Genomic DNA, 6,064 nt, shown 5'->3' on the forward strand with positions numbered 1-6,064 from the left:
AGTAACAGCTGATAGAATGCAGACGTTTTTCAGTCCCCATGCATTTCTTATGGTGGATATTTTACGTTATACCTCGTTTTCTGGTAGCTTTATGGGAATTCTGCTATTTTTTCCGAGTCCCTGGGGTCAATACCTTTAATTTAAGACCCCTCCCACTTTTCTGCGACTTACCAGACGTCCACAATTTTCTGGTAAAAATTAGGTCTTACAGAATTATATATATAGATAGATATTTAATTTCCACAAAATCAGTTAATGTAACCAATGCGTTTCGTTGAATTGAAAAACAAAGAACACAATTAAATTAAACAGCTGATGTAAACAATATTATGTTCTTCGTAAGGATAACATGGGAACTTAAAATGCCACTGTGGCAGAGGCCAAGGGACTTTTTCAAAAATTGTAGGCCAGTTTTCAAATCTACGCAACACGTTCTTTCCAATGAGACGTCAGTGGATAAAATCGGTTAAGAAATGGTGGAGGATTCAACCGACAAACTTCGTGTTTGCGTATTAATTATATAGATTTCATATGTGCATGAAATGTTGGTGTGAAACCAACTTGTATAACTTTAAGCTAAATGGTTTAAGTTACCTGGCTTCGTCAAGTGATCCTTCATCAGTATTACACTACTATAGTTTCGGACTTGAAAATAAGTCCATCTTCAGAAAACGTCAATAGGTCATCTAACCAAATTGGTTAGATGACCTATTGACGTTTTTGTTAACCTGAAGATGGTCCTCCAGAGGCTACCTCACCATGTATACCTTTGAAGTAGAGGCTATATTTATTCCCAAAAGGTATCAAACGCCAGCTCCTGATCAAATCTTTTCTATCACTTTAAAGTTTGTTTCGTGTTTTTAGTCTTCACGTACAGAGACTTAAATCTTTGTATTAAATTGTTAGCAATCATAAATCGTGGACAAAATCTTCCACAAAAGATAAATACAATATAGTTTAACACCCTAGAACTCCTTAAAAAAATATGTTTTGTTAAGGCTTCGTCATAATGTTAAAAATACTCAATACAACAAATTCATTAATTTTACATATGTAAACGTTGATAGTTGTGTGCGTATACATCTAGTCCTCTATATTTTCTATGTACACAAATGCTTCTGTATACACTTTTTTTGCAACTCACAGTAACTGAGAAATATTCTAAACTGGTGAACTGTTTTTATAAATTTTTGCCATTATTTCTCAACCCGTGCTTAAAAAATTAGTGACTCGTGGATAAATCCAGATACAGAATTTAATCTAAATCGGACCACAGGTTTTGTCTGTAGCTCTGTATCTGGATCATACAAGTGTGTATTATATAACCTGATATTAGTCAAAATATGTTTTATTCTATAACGTTTAATTTAATTAAACATAAAAGTCATGCTCCCTCCATTTTTAAAGTATTCAGTCCAAAAATGTAATAAATTTACTTGTGCATACATATTTATTTCGTTTTAATAAATAATTGAGGTGATGCAATACACTTATGTAGGCAGTCGCAGCAGTCGAATCCGGGCATAGCGCCTAAAGTTTCACGAACGCAAACCGCGCAACGAGTAGCTAAATGAGCCGTAGAGTAAGTGAGCCATCTAATATTTTGAAGAGGGTTCACTTACTCTACGGATCATAGTGCCAATGAACTGTAGAGTAAGTGAGCCATCTAATATTTTTCTGCAGGCTCGTATAGTATACGAGCCTATTCCTATAATTTATATTATTCATTATTTTGGCTCGTATACTATACGAGCCGATTCCTGAATTATCAAATAATTCGTAAGCTTGGCTCATAGTCACTATGATCTGTAGAGTAAGCGAACCTTCCTACTGTATTTTTAAATATAATACACGAGGCTCATAGGCACAATGATTCGTAGAGTAAGTGAACCCTCTTCATTTATTTTTTATTTTCGATAGGCTCGTATAGTATACGAGCCTGTAGTGCAAGTGAACCTTCAATATTATTTAAAAAGCTCGTATAGTCTATGATCTGTAGAGTAAGTGAGCTGTCCCCTCTTTAAATAGACCACAGTAATTTTAATATGTATCAGCTGACTTATTTGTTTGTATTTGTTATGCGTTTTTGGAAGCACATTTTTTATTTCAGCTGCGGAATTTTTAATACGGACGAAATGAGAGCATTCTATTGGCTGTCATAGGGCTCTTGAGGGACACCATTGCCGCAACGATACGATACGGTGTAATGGATAGAAGAGCTCAAGGTTGATGTACCAAAGGTATCTGGATGAAATCCCACCATTGAAACAAACTTTTTTTCAAAGATTTAGCTTATAATGCAATTTACTTCTTAACTGTACATCTTTTGTTAAAATTTGAGGCATTTATAATTTTGTTTATGAACAAAACTATTTTTCCTATCATTAAACCTTCCTGTGTTATTTGATGACATCATCACAGGCTCTGTTGACGAAGAATCAGCCCTCCAACTCCAGGGCCAACTCATTGCCCTCCTGAAGAAAGGTGATTTTTTACTCCGGAAGTGGTCGTAAAATTCCCCTCGGAAGCAGTTCCAGAAGATCATCGTGAGTCACCTGCCTTTCTGCAAGATCCAGAGCAACCTTCATTCTCATTACTCCATCTTAGGAAAAACTGGCCACCAACTACGGACTCCTTCTCCTACCACTTGGACCTAACCTCCGGCACTTGTACTAAGTGTCAGCTACTTGGCAATATCACAAGGATTAATGACCCTTGTGTTTTTTTAGCACCCATAACAATGTGGTTCAAATGTTTAATGCAACTCCCGTGGACCCAACAACTATGGGATGGGATGAACTCACATCCAGTGACCTCACCGACAAGTGGCGTTCTTTTGTAGCAGAAATATAAGAAATTTCTCAGGTTAATATACCTCGTGCATACCATTTTTCTGGATCCTGCAGCATGGAGTTACATGGGTTCTCAGACGCCTCGGAGCGAGGATACGCAGCTGATGTATACTCGCTGTTTGACCTCCACAACAACGCAGTCATAGCCAGACAAGTTATTGCTAAACCCCGTTCAGCCCCACTCAAAAAGGTCACTCTACCAGACTCGAGCTATGTTCCGCTCATTTTATGGCTCAATTAATCACGCTGTTTATCAATCTTCTCTAAGAGCTATTCTCATCACATCACTTGTGGTGTAACCTTGGCATGGAATACTCCTTCTCTAGAGCTTCATGTTGGAGACCTCATCCTCCTTCAGGAGTCATCATCCCCCTTCAGTGGCCCTTGGGACGCATCACCACAACACACCCCGGAGACGATGGCATAGTGTGTGTAGTCAGTGTGTAGTAGACGTGCGCACCAACCATACCGAAGGCCTGTCTCAAAGCTCTTCCCTCTGTCCATATACTAAGTGGGTTAGACATGCCGGCCTGTAGACAATCATTTGTTGAAGCCTACAATGCTTCGAGGCGGCTGGTATGTTCCGTATGGTTTTGTAAATATGATAATTATAGGTAATATCATAATTAATCAGTAATATTATAAAAAATTATTTAACTGTGTGCATAGGTTTTTAAAATTTATTTGATGTATATTAGTTATTTATTTCAAGTCTGTATGGAATGTACCCCACTCGGCCACTCAGACACACACACACACACACCCACACACACCATGGCCATTCCTCTCTCATATTCTCCTCAAAATCATCCAATACCTACGTCATAAGGCGTGATCTATCTCTATCTCTTTTCCTCTCATGGAAAACTCAAAATACCCCACCACGATTTTATTCAGTTATCGTCTAAAACCTTCCTCGATCGGACCTATGTGCCGCACCACACCATTATTCTGGCAATCTCGGTCTTTTGACCACCTCCGAGGTGAAGTTTTCCCACCTTAAACCTCTCTCTTTTGTATAAGTTATTGACAATACTAAATTTTTCCTTTCGAAGTGTGTGCAGTGAATCAGAATGTCAAGATTTGCTGTGTGTCACATCTGCGTGGCGAGCACACCCAAAACCCCAATCCCCCTGTTTACCCTCCAGTGTTTGATTTCCTAATGAAAGGTATGTGCGACTATTTTCTCATAACTATTATTAACTGATCCCACATCGAACAGACGCCTTTTCAGATTATTAAACGTCCGAACAATCTATGATCAGTATATTTTTGCCTGTGTTGTCCACTCCTCATCAAAGCCAACCTGAACCATTTTAAATCCTAGGCCACTTTCACAACGTTAGAGTCACAGCGGTAGCTGAATACCCAGAACAGACTACCTTTGAAAAGGGATAGCCTCCTGGCAGTTGCAGTGGTGCAACTGTTTGATACAGTGCACAGCCACCTCACTCGAGAGAGCTAGAGACTAAATAATTTAAGCAAAGGATCAAGGGGCTCCTACAGGGCCCGTACTAATCCATCGTCAAGAATTTCGAGGAGGCACAAACATCTTAAGTGCATACCACCATCTAATCTAAGCTAAAAGTTGTAAATGTATGTTTATTTAAAACTTTTTTTAAATTTTTGACGCTGTCCTGTCCATTCGGCCCTCCTGGCTGGTCACTGACGAAGAGGAGGCAATACGGTGAAAAATAGTCTTGACTAATTTCTAAATAATAATCAACGACCTGTGAAACACTGGAATATTGCAATAATAATATAAATTTTTGTCGTCTTTGGTCTTTGCACAAATATATTCTTCTTTCCCTGTTTTTTAAGTCGTCGTCGTCAAACGAAGCGAGCAGTGTTTCCATTTGAGGGATAAAAATCCCTTTCTAGGGATATTTAGGGCCTTCGAGGGATTGAAAAGGGATTGAGGGATAACTAGGGATAATCAGCGAAATTGGAGGATTTTTTAGATTTTCTAGGGATTTCAGGCCTTTGACATTATAATATTGAAATATTGATAAAATAATACATTATGGTTGTATTTCAACAACGTTAAGGACCTATTTTGGCTAATTTTGCAAGGTATTGATAACAACACATTGATTATACTACTTTTCCCCTAGGTTTTGGTAACAAATCGATTGTAGCATAGATAAAAGATACTCCTCAAGGAGTATGTTTTATCTATGGTTGTAGGTAGTGGTAGTGACGTAGTGTTTCAAAGTCGGAACACACAAGGGGAAGAGTAACAACCAACACTGCACGAAAGAAGCGAAGGACTGGAGTTGGTCGGTGGAATGTAATGGCGGATCTAGATTACTGTATTTGTTTCTTAGTAGCCCTGTGCCCTGTGTCAATGTCGAAGTCGAATGTTTGTTTTCGTTTGATTTTGTTTGCCGGTGATTTCTGTGATGCTTTTTGGTTAGTACGTAACTTGCTGTAACCTTTTCACCAAGGCATGGTGGCCATGTTTGAAAAAGACTATAAGTTTGAAATTTGGACACTTGAGTAATATTTTTGAAACAATTGTAAATACTTATAAATACAAATTATTAGTATATAAAATTTTAAAAATAACTATTTGTGTCATTTTTTAGTTAATTAATCTTGTTTTGTACCACATAGACAGTTTTTAATCACGGCTACCTTTAACTCCAGCCGGAGGCCGCGGCCTTCAAAGTGGCAACGTTGCAAGTATAGTGTGTTGTAAAAGGTGTTTGTTTAATGATATTTATGTATTTTTTAAGAATACGAAAGCTTGGTTACTCCGAAAATGTTGACTCCACATTGAATGTCCAGAAATAGATTTTCAATTTATATTGTTTTGGTTTTCGATTCTATATTATGTTTTATTTCCATGTTAACTTATGGGACGTCTGGCGCTAAACAATACAGTACTACGGTACTTGCAACGTTGCCAATTCTACCAGGCTGCGGCCTGCCTGGAGTTAAAGATGGCCATGGTGCAAAAATGTTTTTTATATAGTATTACTTTATAAATAATATGGGATATTGAAGAATAATATCACTAGTTACCATATTTTAGGTGGCTATACATGATATCCATTGGTATTGCTGCAAAAATAATAAGTTATCTAGATTTGATGAAGAGGGATAATTGGAGGGATTATTAGAACACGGACTAGGGATAACTAGGGATTTTTTGACGTTGGCCCAGGGATATTTTTTTCTTGCGGATGGAAACACTGGAAGCGAGACAG

The sequence above is a fragment of the Macrosteles quadrilineatus genome, unplaced genomic scaffold (assembly GCF_028750875.1).
Source record: "Macrosteles quadrilineatus isolate MER2022 unplaced genomic scaffold, UCM_ALF_1.0 Scaffold_2__2_contigs__length_208266976, whole genome shotgun sequence".
Lineage (NCBI taxonomy): Eukaryota > Metazoa > Arthropoda > Insecta > Hemiptera > Cicadellidae > Macrosteles > Macrosteles quadrilineatus.